Below are 15,958 nucleotides of genomic sequence, written 5' to 3'. Positions count from 1 at the left end.
AGTGGAGTTAATTTTGATTTTGATTTTTAGAGTTCATTTTTCGTGCTTTGTTTTTCATCAACATGCTTATCAATGATAAGTTTTGTTCTCTATTTTTTCAAACTAGAGAAATTTCTTTAAACCAGAGATAAGTGTAAATTTCTTATCATTTTTTGTTCTCTAAGTTTTGTTCTCTATTTTTTTTGCACTTTTGTTGGTATAGTCTAGAGAAAATTGTAAGTTTTCTATTATAATCCAACAAAAATTACAGAGAAAATTATAAGTTCATATGGACATATTATTATAAGTTTATAATGCAGATAGAATCACAGAGAAAATTATAAGTTTGTAGTTCAATAAAAATCACAAAGAAAATTGTAAGTTTGTAATTCAGTAAAAATTACAAAGAAAATTGTAATTTGTTATGGACATATTATTATAAGTTTATTATTTATTATTTTTATTTTTTCTCAATTGAATGTATTGTGAGCATAACAGATCTTCTCTATGAGTTTCTCTAAGTTTGTGTAGAATAGTTAGCATTTTTGCCAATTTGATGTTAATGTGTTTGTATTTGTATTTTTGTTTTTGTGATCTTGAAAGTGAATATAAGTTCTTAAATTTCTTTGAACTTTTATTTGTAGTTCAGAGAAAATTATAAGTTTGTTACTATAATTCAGAGAAAATCATAATTTTATTTGGACATATTATTATAAGTTTGTTATTTTTTATTTTTAATGTCCTTTAGACTAGATATATGGATTGGGGATTCAATTGAATGTTTCATTTCTGAGCAAAAGTTAATTTTTGTATTTTTTCTTTCAGTTTAGATGGACAATGCAATGTTTTTTGTTTTCTTGAAGATGTATATAAGTTTGTAAATTTCTTTGGATTTTGATTCGAGTGCAATACTGCACAATCACATAGAAAAAATTGTAAGCTTGTAGTCCAGTGAAAATCACAGAGAAGCTTATAATTTCATAACAGATCTTCTGTGTGATTTTTGTCTATGATTGTGTTTAATAGTTAGCATTAAATTTCTCTGTGATTCTTTCTGGATTTATTAAGTTTTTTGTGATTTTGGTTTTGTTATCTTGGAGGTGAATATAAGTTTGTAAATGTCTCTGAACTTTTATTTGAGTCCAGAGAAAATTATAAACTTGTTATTATAATCCAGAGAAAATTATAATTATTAGAAATTTGTCGCGGCCCATCCCGATGTCTAGGGCTAAATTCACAATGAGTTAACTTCTAAAATTTCCAAGATTAATTTTATGTAATTAAATTAAATAATGCAACGAAATGAAATAAAAAATATATGCTGTACATAATGTCTGAAGTGTGCATGAGAATTATTATAACATAAGTAAGATAGTGATTACAAGTAAATAAAAAAGAAAACATGGTGTTCATCTCAATCTGGTCCTAATTAGTGGGGGTAAAACCATTCTTATTTAAGTTTCTTCACCTGTAAGGGTTTTAACAGCTATAAGCATATGGTAAAATGAGGAATATTGTACAAAGAGTATAAAGGTATATAAATCACCATGAATAATTATTTAGGCTAAACGATGAATAGTTTGATTCAAATAAATTATTTTTAGCAAACATATACTACAAAAATCATATAAACGAAATAACCATAACCACAATATAGAACAGGGGTCAATAGATCCATGACAGACAGAGGGTCACAATGTGACTAATTAGAGGGTCAGCGGTTATTTAAGTCCCCCAAGGCATGAGACCTCCGTGGTGGTATTTATAAAAATAAACGCTTACATGCTCATTGTCAAATAAATTTCAAAATTTAAACAAACATATCCAGGGATTTAAATTTAAACAAACAGGGCTCATAAAATTAATAACTTGATCATCAATAAAATAAAATAAAAATAATTTGCATAAGATAATTTATAAAAATAATAAAATCATTTATAACTACTCAAGGCATAATATAACTCATCTTAATATTGACCCTTACTAATTTCTTTTTTCCTATTGCTTTGAGTTCCTCTTTCTCTTACTATTTCGGGTGTTTTTATTTTTTTCTTTTTCTCAATCAGTTTGGTTCATTTGCTACAGGCCCAGTCCCTTTTATAGTTGGCTAATTGTGCTGATTTATACAAACTTGCTGATTCATGCAAGCTATGGTATATAGAGTCTAACCCTTAGGTTTCCCATGTTGTTTATCTCAGCAATTGCCACGTCCTTGCTTAAGGATGAGCCAACCTCTTTAGCTTACAACTCATTTTAATTGACATTAATTTTACTTTGGCCCACAGATGTTTACTAATTGCATGGTTATATTTGGTTTGTACCAAAAATGTATATTAATCATATTGTTATTTTGGTAATAATAATGCCCCTAATTTTAAGATTACATTTTAGCGAGTATAATTATAAAATCAAATATTTTATTTTATTTTATTTTATTCATTTATTTCTTTATTTTTATTAAATTAATTAAACAATTAAGGTGTCACAAAATTTCTCTGGACTTTTATGTTGTTTTTGTGAAGTATTTTTATATTGAACAAGTTATTTTTCTTGTTTTTTCTTTCAGTTTAGATAGACAGTACAGTGTTGTTGCTGTACAAATATGGGAATGATACTATTGTAATTAATATTTCATGCGAATGGAATTTACTATTGTCATTAATGTTTCATGGGAATTGAATTTTGAGGAATTGGTTGGCATTTTGTGTAAAACATAGGAGAATTTGAAACCTGAGACGATGTGTATTTCATATTCTATTGTGGGCCATACGAATTGTATGGTTAGAAATAATATTGATTTTCTGAATATGTTGAGGGTTATTTGTGTACGTGGTATTGTTAGTTGATGTTTCAGTTATTAAGTGTAGTACTTCTGATCAAAAGGATGAAATAGGGTCTAATTGGGTAAATGTTGTGCATGGTAAATGTGATAGGCTCGTGGATATTGAAAAGAATTCACTCTCTAAGTTTTGTTCTCACCAAGAAAATATGTTGTTGTCAACTGATTGGTGAAATAATATTACAAGTGTTAGACAAAAATTTGAGAGTGGTGTGGTTGAGTTCCGTACTATTTTATACAAGTATGCTATTGAGGTTGGTTTTCAATTTACGTATGTTATAAATGACAAGCTAAGAGTTACGGCAGAATGTGCATAAAACGAATCAAGGGTGTAACAATCTAGATTTTTAATTATTCTGTAAAATTTATACTAATATTCACGACCCGCTCTCCGTACCCAAGGGTTAAGCATCGTGATGACCAATAACTGAAGTTACCTACGGCTAATTCTTGAACAAATAAATAAACGCGAGCGGAAGTAATATTTAAATAAGGGTACCAAAATAATCATTGGAGTTTCTATTTTTATTACAAAATGTATTGGCCAGAAGGCCGATATTTACATATAAACATATCATAAAAATATTGTGTGTGTCTATTCCTTAGCCCCGCGTCTAAGACTTTCCAAAGCTATTTCTGAATTGCACTGTTTCTAAAAATTGGTAAACAGCTATAAGCACAAGGTAGAGTGAGAAATATTATACCAAGAGTATAAGGGACACGAAATAACCATGGATAGTTAATTAAGCCAAAACATTTACATACTCAGTTTGGTAAATAAATCATTGGTAAACAAATCATTTAAGTGACAGAAACTGAAATACAGAAATTATGTAAATAAATCACCATAACCACGATACTGAACAGAACAGAACAGAAGTCACAAGAGTGACAGTTAGAACAGAGATATAGATTCAAGAGGTGGCTCGTACGGACTATAGAGGTGGCTCCCACAATAGTGTAGTACTTATCTCCGCACAACACTTTGCTCCGTACAAAACAGAGGTCAATGGATCCATGACAAACAGAGGACCACAAAGTGGTCAAACAGAGGTCAATAGTTATTTAAGTCCCCCAAGACGTGGGACTCCCGTGGTGGTACTTACAAAACATAATTGCTTATAAGGTTATAGTCAAATATTCTTTAAAATATAAACAAACATATCCATGGGTTTCACTTTAAGCAAATAGGGTTCAGAAATTAAACCACGTAATTGAAATATTTATATAATTTATAATAGTTTATAAAACATAACTTGTATAAAATAAATATAGTAACTCAAAATATTCGTAAAATATATTATGGTGACTCAAGGTATAATATAACTCATCTTAATTGTAATACCTCACTCTTTATTTCCACTATCAAAGACCCTCTCAGCTTCTACTATTTTTTCTTTCCTTCTCTCTTTCTTTCTTCATTTTCTTCCTTTCTTTCTTTCTTTCCTTCTTTTCCTCTTGCACTGATCTTGATCTTCTCCCGTTTATAGGAAGGCGAGCCCTCTCATTGGCCACCATGTGTCCACAACAAGATTTGGGTTTAAATCTCTCAAGTTTTATACTTATCTCATTCATTTCCCATAGCGAAAAGGAAGAAAAAAATAGTATAAGCTGAAAGGGTCTTTGGTAGTGGAAAGAAAGAGTGAGATATTAAAATTAGGGTGAGTTATATTATACCTTGAGTCATTATAATATATTTACGTATGTTTTGACTTACCATATGTATTTTATACAAGTTATGTTTTATAAATTATTATAAGTTATATTACTATTTCAGTTACGTGGTTTAATTTCTGAACCCCTTTTGTGAAAATGAAACCCATGGATATGTTTGTTTATATTTTAAAGAATATTTGACAGTAATCTTATAAACAATTGTGTTTTGTAAGTACCACCATGGGAGTCCCATGCCTTGGGGGACTTAAATAACCATTGGCCTCTGTTTGACTACTTTGTGGTCCTCTGTTTGTCATAGATCCATTGACCTCTGTTTTGTGCGGGGCTGTGAGAAGACAAGTGCTACACTATTGTGGGAGCCACCTCTATAATCCGTACGCGTCACCTCTTGAATCCGTACTTATGTATTGTTATGAATCCATTGACCTCTATTCTGTGCGGAGCAAAGTGCTATACAGAGCTAAGTGCTACACTGTTGTGGAAGCCACCTCTAGAGTTCGTACGAGCCACCTCTTGAATCCGTATCTCTGTATTGACTATCACTTCCGTGACATCTGTTCTGTTCTGTTCTGTACCGTGGTTATGGTCATTTATTTACATAGTTTCTGTATTTCAGTTTATACCACTTAAATGATTTATTTACCAAACTGAGTTATGTAAATGTTTGACCTAACTAACTATCCATGGTTATTTCGTCTCCCTTATATTCTTGGTATAATATTTCTCACTCTGCTATGTGCTTATAGCTGTTTACCAATTTTCAGGAAACATGCAATTCAGAAATAGCTTTTGGAAAGTCTTAGATGGGGGGGACTGCGGAATAGACACATACAACACTTTTATGATATTTTTATATGTAAATATTGGCATTTTTGGTCAATATAATTTTGTAATAAAAATAGAAGTTCCAATGATTATTTTGGTACCCTTATTTAAATATTACTTCCGCTCACGTTTATTAATTTGTTCAAGAATTGGCCGTAGGTAGTTTCAGTTACTGGCCATCACGATGCTTAACCCTTGGGTACGGGGAGTGGGTCGTGACAAAGGGGATGTACGTGATGTGTACATGCTTTGGTTGAAAAAACAAATGGGTTCTTTTACATAAGAACTTTGAACAATGAACATGCGTATGGTGTGGCGGTTCGTACTGGTAAACATGCTAGGATGACTTCCAGCTTAGTTTCTAGGCTGATATTTGAAGAGGTAAGTGCAAAACCTTTAACTCGTCTAGTGAATGTTGTCAAAGAAATGAATGACGAGTATGGGGTCTCAATCAATTATAACTGTGGTTGGTTGGGGGTTAAAAAAGCAAAATGTAGTACATATGGGGATTCTTGTTTGTTATTCGATCAATTACGGTGGTATTTTGATGAGGCATTGAAGAACAACCCAGGTAGTCGTTTTGAGTTAGATTTTGAAGATAACAAGCGTTTCAAAAGAGTGTTTATCGTTTGTCATGCATGCATTGCTGGTTTCAAATATTATCGGTCATTGTTGTTTCTTAATGGAACATTTTTTAAAGGACGATACAAAGGAGTTATGCTTGCTGCGACAGGAAAGATGAGAATGAAAGTAATTGTAAATATGTCTAATTTTCTCTAAGTATGTGAATTTTCTATACATGTGGGAATTGAGTGAATTTTCTATTTTTGTGGTTATGTTTTGTGATTTTTCTCTGACACTTTGAATTTTCTCTGGAGGTAGCCATTGTGTGAATTTTCTCTAGATTTTGGTCAGTGTGTGAATTTTCTCTAGATGTTGTTATTGTGTGAATTTTATCTATAGTTGGTCACTAAGTGCATTTTCTCTGGATGTTGTCATTGTGTGAATTTTCTCGGTAGTTGGTCACTAAGTGAATTTTCTCTGAATGTTGCCAATGTGTGAATTTTCTCTGGAGTTGGTCACTAAGTGAATTTTTTCTGGAGTTGGTCACTAAGTGAATTTTCTCTGGAGGTTGCCACTATGTGAATTTTCTCTGGATTTGGCCACTGTGTGAAGTTTCTTTGGATGTTGGCAGTGTCAAATTTCTCTGGTTGTTTATTATTCTAATTTTCTTTGCATGTGTATATCTAATATGCTTGTTCCTATTTGTTTTGTAGGTTTTTTTCCTATAGCTTTTGCCGTTGTTGATGCTGAGAATAAAGACAATTGGTGTTGGTTCCTTGAACATTTATGTGAAGTATTAGGATCGGAGAGGGTGATAAGTTTCATATCAGATCGACATTGTGGTATTGTGGAAGGAATTGCTAGGTTTTTTCCTAATTGCTATCATGGATTTTGTCTTGAACATGTAAAGAAAAATTTGAGGGATAAGTTATCATGTGGAAACACAAATTTGGTTAAAAAGACGATTGTGTCCAAGTTTTCAGAATGTGCATATGCGCCAACAAAGGCATTATTCCATTTCAAGTTAAATGAATTAAAAAGTGAGGGAGGAGACATTGTGAGTGTTTTATTGAGAAGTTTACTATATGAAAATTGGAGTGATGCATATCTTGAGGGGAAACGTTATGGTGAAATGTATTCAAATGTTGCTGAGTCATTCAATTCATTGATACGAGAAGCTCGGCACTTGCCAATAACAAATTGGTGGGCATGATACGGTTGCAAATCATGAATATGAGGTTTGATAGGAGGCTGCTCTCTAGCAAATGGAATAAAGTTCTTTGTCATCGTATGTGTTAGACTTATTTATTTTGATGATTTATTTAATTATATTTTTAATTTATTTGGAAGAGAAAAATAGAATCAAAATTTATTTTGATAATTTATTTGAAAAAGAAAAATAGAATCAAAATTTATTTTGTCCCATTATTTTTCACCTAAACCTTTATCCTAAATGCTGTTAGAATGTATTTAATATTTGATTAAATCAAGAGTTCAAATAGCCCAAAACAGAGGTTCAAACAGCCCAACACAGCAGCAGTTCAAAAGGTTCAAGTGGAAGATATTCAAATTAGTAATGATGGAGTATAACGGCTATAAACGACTATAAATTCAAATGAATACAACAGCTATAAACAGCTATAAATTGAAATGAATACAACGGCTATAAAGTTTCATTATATATATCAAAACCTCTAATGTAAACAAGTTACAAAAACCAGAAAATATTCTTTGATCTATAATCACTCACATCTATTCTCTGAAAAATTCTCTGAGGAGTGTTCTTCAATTTTTGTTTACATTCTCTTTCAGAAATTATACACTAAGACGTATAACTTTAAGCCCATCTTTCCTGTGTGAGGTTTATAGAAAAACCAGAGCTTTATTTTTATATCTATCTTTGAGAGATAATTCTTGTGGCTTTCTGTGAAAGCAAAAACACCTTCTTTTCAACCTTGTAAGAGTGTAGTACACTCAATGTTCTTGACTTAGAAAGTCTGTGTAAAATTTGTGGAGGATTGCTCCATTTGTAAAGAGGTTGCTAACATCCCTATGAAGCTAGAGCATAGTGAAAAATGTCAAGTGAAGCTTGAGGAGTGGACGTAGGCCGAGTTGAAGCCGAACCACTTATCATTGAGTTGCCTCTCTCTCCCTTATCTCTTTATTTTATTTAAATTGCTGTAGCTATATTTCACATTTTCATTGCGCTAAAATCATTAACTGACATAGTTGTTAGAACACTTATTTTAATTATTTTTATTTCATTAACTATATTTATCTATTGTGCTAGTCATAATTTTTATTAGGGTATTATTAATTTTTAATTGTAAAAATCTAATTCACCTCCTCTCTTAGGTTGTCTTTTAGGTAACAGTATGGATAGTGTGTTGGAGAAGGCTTTCATGGATGGGAGGACATGGAATGTGAGTTTATCATTCGATAATGTGTTTGAAGTGTATTGTTTTCCTTTGGTTATGGTTGATCTTGGGTTGAGAACTTGTTCATGTTGAAAATGGAAAATAAATAGGTATCCATGTCAACATGCTGTTGTTGCAATTTTTAGGAGTGAAAAGAATTTGAATTCATTTGTTGAACCATTTTTTCATGCTGATATATATCGTCAAACATACTCGTTTTCGATTGGCCCAGTTCTAACTGTTGAAAAACCTGTGTGTAGCATTGATGATGCTATGATTTTACCTCTATTGAGTAAGGGACTATCTGATAGGCCAAAGAAAAACATAAATGCTTATACTGGAGAGTTTAAAAGGGTGATAAAGTGTAGTCGATGTGAGAGTATTAGTCGCCATAATAAGAGGGCATGTAAGAAACCTTTATTAAATAGTTGAGGATAATACATTTTATTGATTGAATAATACATTTGAGAATTACTTTGTGTATTTTGTTTTGTGAGATGTACTTTTTAGACAGTGTGTATATAATACCAATCAAATTCATCCAGAGAAATTTTTCAATAGCAGTGAAAATTACTTTTTGTATTGTGTTTTTAAAAACATACTTTTGGGAGTGCCTTTATAATGCCAGTCAAATTCATCTAGAAAAGTTTGCCAACAGTAGAAAAATTTACTATGTGCATTATGTTTGTTGAAATGTACATTGTGTTTTGTGAGGTCAAATTCATCCAGAGAAATTTGTCAGTAGCAAAGAAAATTATAGTGTGCATTGTGTTTGTTGAAACATAGTATAGGCAGTGTGTTTATAATACTAATCAAATTCATCCAAAGAAATTTGCCACTAGCAGAGAAAATTCTCTGTGCATTGTGTTTTGTGAGGTCAAATTCATCCAGAAAAATTTACCAATAGTAGAGAAAATTACTATGTGCATTGTGTTTTTTGAATTTGATGATTGTTTTATTCTAACACATTGCATTATAGATTACATGATCATATAGGCACCATCTTGGTACGATACGAGTTAAATTTCTCTGTGAAATTCTGGTAACTTCATACTAAAGAAATTTTTGCAGACAATTTTCTCTGTGTGGATTGTGTTGACAATCACCACCTAGCATGCATTATAAAAATATATATATTTAACCATTGATAGCTATGAAATTTACATCAGTCAAAAAAAGATATATACATATATGTCAAACATCATCATTTCTTCAATGTATGAAAAAACAAATTGAATGGTTATTCCTAATTACATTGTGTGTATTGTCTTCCTTTCACTAGTGTGCATTCACTATTATACTTTTGGTTCTTCTTCTGGTAGTATTTGAATTGGTTCTGTCCATGACCGGCCAATTTCGATTGCAAATCTCTCTATGATTTCTGCCCTCATCAACCTTACGTCTTGTGTCGACAATTTCGAACTGATAGGTTCATAGTTGCTATATTGTCTCATTATATAGCATACAAAGAGGTCACAATCCACACTGCATACAAATTATAGATATAGTTAGTTTTAAGAAACATTCAAATTAGATTATCTTATTTATAGATGTTGTATGAAACTTAGGAATCACTGTCTGGTTATGGAGCATTGTTGACATATTCAAAGTCATAATTTGTGTTTTGTGAGTCTATCAATTTGAACAAGGGTTGTAATTGTGCCTCTCTTTCAAAGCAAGCTTTCAAAAAATTCTCCACGTAATCTTACTGCAAAAAAAAATAAAATAAAAATTAAATAACAAAGAAATTTACACACAAATTAATGGGATTCTATGAAAATTATCATCACATAAACATTATCATGGATCAGAGAAATTTGCACTCGTTACTAATTGTTTTATATCTTTGATATATTTGTCTTGTGCATCATCCCTCTTTGACCTTAGTGAGTTATAGTACCTCCATAAATTGTCTTGTTTGTCCAAGACTAGCAAGGTTTAGTGATTTTCTTCTGTTGACTTCTCATTGCCCCCAATATTTATTGGGAAATGGAGGAACCTGCAGTTCCTCTATGCTGTTTCAAGATACTTGTCAAATAACGAGACTCAGAAAGTTTGATTTTCCATCATCTTGATGAAATTTTGTGGTTAGAAAAAATCAAAAAAATAGTTATAAGAAAGTTGAAATGATAGGAATTTCAGAAATATACACAGAAAAATTTTAAATGCACATAACTAGCCAGAGAAAATTAGACTAGTGACACAACTGGTTTCAAGAAGTATCTTAACAAGAGAAAGTAGTAAATAAATTCTAGAGAAAATCAAATAAAAGAGTAATAACATACCAAGCTCATGCATGTGAAAAAAAATGAAATTTGTTGTTATCCCTTTCTCTTTTGGTCAGCATATAGGATCTCTCCATAACTATCAATGACCTAAAAAATATCATTTATAATTGTAACATTGGTTTATAAAAGCTGATGGAACATTACAGAGAAATTTGATGAAAGATTTACATTGTTGGCAATTTCTTTTTCCTTTATTAGGTTTCCGATATCTTCAAAAGTAATTAGATTCAACTCACTTGTCCAGATTAAAGCCCTTCAAGATGATAAAGAAGTGATTTAACAGTTGTTAATGCAATATAAGTTAGTAAATTGTTGTTTGTCATTTTCTATTTTCTTTGTTGTACTTACTCTAGTCCAGACACATTTGATATGTGCTGCAAGACATCTTTGACATGTTCTTTTACCAATTTCGCAACTGGTACATTTTGTGAAAAAACTCAAGATTTTCTGACCCTTGTTGGTTGAGGCAAGACATACTCATCAGAATCAAGTACTTCTTTGTCTTTGCTGGTTTGCTTTATTTGCTTTGCAGCTTGCTTTGAACCTTTAGTCACCTTCATAACTTTGGGATATTGAAAGTCTAGATCTTGCTTTTCTTTCATTTCTGTTGCTTTTAAGTTCTTTATCATTGATGTAGGATCTTTTTTCCCTGTAGACAGTGAAAATATCAATAAAAGTTAAATTTCTCTAAAGTAACAGATCATATTTCAATATATAAATTTATTTGATTCAATATTTTTCAGTTACCATAGACTTTTGTCTTTTGTTTTGGTTGTTATTTGTGGGCCACTTGTTCTTGCTGAATTGTTGGTTATTGTTCCACTTCTATTCCAACTATACACAGTGAAAATTAAATAAATCCCAAAAATCAAATAAGCAAATAGACAGAGAAAATGAAATAAGCAGCAGAAGTCAAACTAGCCAAACTAATGTGGTCAGAGAAATTTAACTTCCAGAGAAAATTACCATTGATAGATAAAATAGTAATAAATAAAAATTTCTCTGAGTTATGTTGACACAAGAACATAACTTTTTGTGACTCAAGATTTTCACTAACCTTGGGGTTGAACTTGTGTTGGTGTTTTGGTAAGGTTGTGTTGCTAGTTGGATTGATAGTTCTTGAATTTGTTCATGCAATCTAGCATTTTCAATTTCAAGCTCTGAAATTGAATACCTCAATTGTTTTTGTATCATCTTTTTTTTAAACCTCCAACATCTTTAGTTTCATTTGGTTTGTGTTGTCTCTTTCTTGAAGTTCAAAGTTATTTGATGTCAAGGTTCTTATTGCAATGTCGTTTTCTGCAAAGAATTCATTCTAATTTTTCTCTTCTTCTATTTTGGATTTAGAAAGTGCCTTTAGTCTTTGATGTACATTAGCAGTTTGAGCATCCTTTGATTCCTCAGATTCTTGAGGCTGATGCATTGTTGAGCCACAAATGCTATCATGATGTTGGTCCATCGACTCACTATGTTCTTCTTTATCCTTTTCCTCATTGTTTTCTTCTTTCTCTTTAGATTTAGTGCCTTTATCTTCTTTTTCATTGTCTTTTTCTTATTTCTGTTCATTTTCTTCTTGGTCTTCTACTTTTTCATTTTCATCTTTAGCTTCTGCTTCTGCACTGCTTGCTCGATCTTCTTCTCCATTGCTTGCTTCTTGTTCTTCTGTGTTGCTTTCTCCTTCTTCATTCCCTCATTCTTCTTCAGATGAATCTTCTAATGTCTCATTGAATTTGACTAATGACTTTTTTGATTCTTTCTTCTTCTCTTTACCAAGATAAAACTCCTCTGATGAGTTTTTAACTAGCTCATTGTTATCTATTTGTAACAGGAGACTATTTTATTAGAGAAATGTTAAAAATTCACTGAGAGAAAAATTCAAATAAGGCAGATAAAATTCATCTAAATCATACTAATGGGAAACAAATTTCAGAGAAAATTGTATGGGCCAGAGAAAATTACACATAAGGAGACATAATTTATGGGTCAGAGAAAATTATGAAATAAGCAACATAATTTAGATATCAGAGAAACTCAATCAGAGCATATAAGTTAATGTTACTATAATTGTGGTTAGAGAAATTTGGATTCCAAAGAAAATTCATTATAAGGGCAGAAATAAATAGTGGTAATTAAAGAAGCAACATAAATTGAAATTTCAGAGAAAATTGATCTCAATTAGTCAAGGCTCATAAGTTATAGGCTAGATAAAATTCATCTAAATCATACTAATGGGATACAAACTTCAGAGATGTTAGACTTATTTATTTTGATGATTTATTTAATTATGTTTTAATTTATTTGAAAGAGAAAAATAGAATCCAAAATTTATTTTGATGATTTATTTAATTATATTTTAATCAAAATTTATTTTGATGATTTATTTGAAAGAGAAAAATAGAATCAAAATTTATTTTGTCCCATTATTTCTCACCTAAACCTTTATCCTAAATGTTGTTAGAATGTATTTAATATTTGATTAAACCAGGAGTTCAAACAACCCAAAATAAAGGTTTAAACAGCCTAGCACAGCAGCAGGCCAAAATGTTTAAAATGTTCAAGTGGAAGATATTCAAATTAGTAACGATGGAAGTACAACGGCTATAAACAGCTATAAAGGTTCAAAGGCCAAAAGGTTCAAAAGGTTTAAAAGGTTCAAGTGGAAGATATTCAAATTAGTAACGATGGAAGTACAACGGCTATAAACGGCTATAAAGGTTCAAAGGCCAAAAGGTTCAAAAGGTTCAAGTGGAAGATATTTAAATTTGTAATGATGGAGTGGAAGATATTCAAATTGATAATGTTGGAAGTACATTGGCTATAAACGACTATAAATTCAAATGACTACAACGGCCATAAACGGCTATAAACGGCTATAAATTCAAATGAATACAACGGCTATAAACGGCTATAATTTTTATTATATATACCAAAGCCTCTAATATAAACAAGTTACAAAAAACTTGAAAATATTCTTTGATCTATAATCACTCACATATTTTCTCTGAAATTATACACTGAGCCTTATAGCTTTAAGCCCATCTTTCCTGTGTGAGATTTGTACAAAAATCGAAGCTTCATTTTATATATCTATCTTTGGGACATGTTTATTGTAAGCTTTCTTTGAAAGCAAAAATACCATTTCATCTTGTAAAGTGTTGCAAACACTGTGTTCTTGAAATCTTGAGAGTGATTGTGAATCACCTAAGATTTGAAAGAGTTTGGGCTTGTGAAGTCTGTGTAAAATCCGTGGAGGATTGCTCCATTTGTAAAGAGGTTGCTAGCACCCCCTGTGAAGCTAGAAGATAGTGGAAAATCTCAAGTGAAGCTTGAGGAGTGGACGTAGGCCGAGTTGAAGCCGAACCACTATAAATTTGTTTGCCTCTCTCTCCGTTATCTCTTTATTTTATTTTAAATTGCCATAGCTATATTTCACATTTTTACTGTACTAAAATCATTAACTGATATAGGTGTTAAGACACTTGTTTTAATTATTTTTATTTCATTAATTATATTTATCTATTGTACTAGTCATAATTTTTATTAGGGTATTATTAATTTTTAATTGTAAAAACCTAATTCACCACCCCTCTTAGGTTGTCTTTTGGGTAACAAGAGAAAATTTTAATTTCATACAAGGAGAAATAATTTTATGGGCTAGAAAAAATTATGAAAAAAACAACATAATTTAGCTATCAGAGAAAATCAATCAAGGTAGATAAGTTAATGTCACTATAATTGTGGTCAGAGAAATTTGGATTCCATAAAAAATTCATTACAAGGGCAGAAATAGACAGTGTTAATCAAAGAAGCAACATAAATTGAAATTTCAGAGAAAATTGATCTCAATCAGTCAAGGCACATAAATTATGGGCTAGAAAAAATTATACACAATGAGAAATAATTTTATGGGCCAGAGAAAATTATGAAACAACCAACATAATTCAGATATCAGAGAAAATCAATTAGGACATATAAGTTAATGTGTTACAATTGTGGTCAGAAAAATTTGGATTCCAGAGAAAATTTATTACAAAAGTAGAAATGAACCAGTGGTAATCAAAAAAGAAACATAAATTGAAAGTTCAGAGAAAATTGATGTCAATCAGTTAAGGCACATAAGTCATTCCATATAAGATATTGCATCACAGAGAAAATTGATCTCAATCAATCAAGGCACAAGAAGGGAAACAAACCAGTGGTCAGAGAAATTTTGAAATTTCACTAAGACTTCAGTGGCGATAGAAATCTAACCTGTTGAGGTGCAAGAGAGTGGATTAATGTCTTCTGTAACTGTTTGATCAAGCTTTGTAGGTTTCACTTTGCACATCTTCAGAATTTAGTTGTGTTGCTGTCTTCCGAGTCAATGATAGTCGCATGTTCACACAGCTAATACTGTGATAGAAATTGAAGTAATTAAATTTTGCTAAACACACAAATTTGTAAGTACCATAACTATAAATTCTACTTACCAGCAATGCAATGGCACACTACGTAACTTTTTCTGGAGTTTTGTGCAATGCTGTGATAGAATATATCAATGTTGCTATGATTGCTTCTGGCCAATCATACTACTTCATTGATTCAAGAGGTTCTACGTACTTGATAAAAACTCACCCTATTGAATTCCCACTAGTTACAAACATAAGGGGAGACACAAGTACAAGGTAACAATGATTATTACATCTTTAAAATTAGTTGGTTGCTTGCCTTTCGTTGCTTGCCTTTCATTGCTTTGACCAAGGCATCTTAAGAACAGGACCAGTGAGCTTTGTGTCCTTTGAGAATCTTCGCCTTAGGAATGCAGTGTTTGGCTTTTTTGAGTATTTTAATGACATAGCTCCTTTATCGCCTTCCAAACCAAAAATCAAGGTCATGTCATTGGTTGTAAAGGTCAAGTTCTTTTTACCAACTGTGAATGCTTTCGTTTTTTCGTTGTAACGTTGGATTATTGCAACTACATCATCATCAGATTTCCTAAACTTCCTTGGATCCATCTTTGCAATGGTTAGAGCTTGGATCAAATACCAGAATGGAGTCTTTTGAAGCTTTTCAAGCTGCTTTGAATTGAATTTAAGTGTTTGAAAAAAGGAGACAGCAGATGAGCGGTTGGATCGGTATTGAATGATGTAATGAGCTCTTTTTCTTTAGAGTTTAATAAGTTTTTTCCTCGTTGAGCTTGAGCCTTTTGAAGTTGGGGCATTCATCTTGATGCTTGTTGCTTCATCACCTAGGACTTCTATTTTTTGGTGAGGAGTTTGTGGTGTTTTGTTACTTTTTTATCTAAGATCATAAGAAGACTGAGAGATTTTTTGTTTCTTTCTTGGTGTTTTTGGTATTTTGCTATTTTTACGATTCACCATTTCCAGACA

This window comes from Camellia sinensis, chromosome 11, assembly GCF_055761805.1.
Source record: "Camellia sinensis isolate YWXY chromosome 11, ASM5576180v1, whole genome shotgun sequence".
Lineage (NCBI taxonomy): Eukaryota > Viridiplantae > Streptophyta > Magnoliopsida > Ericales > Theaceae > Camellia > Camellia sinensis.
The sequence above is the reverse complement of the archived record's forward strand: the minus strand, read 5'-3'. Positions refer to the sequence as shown.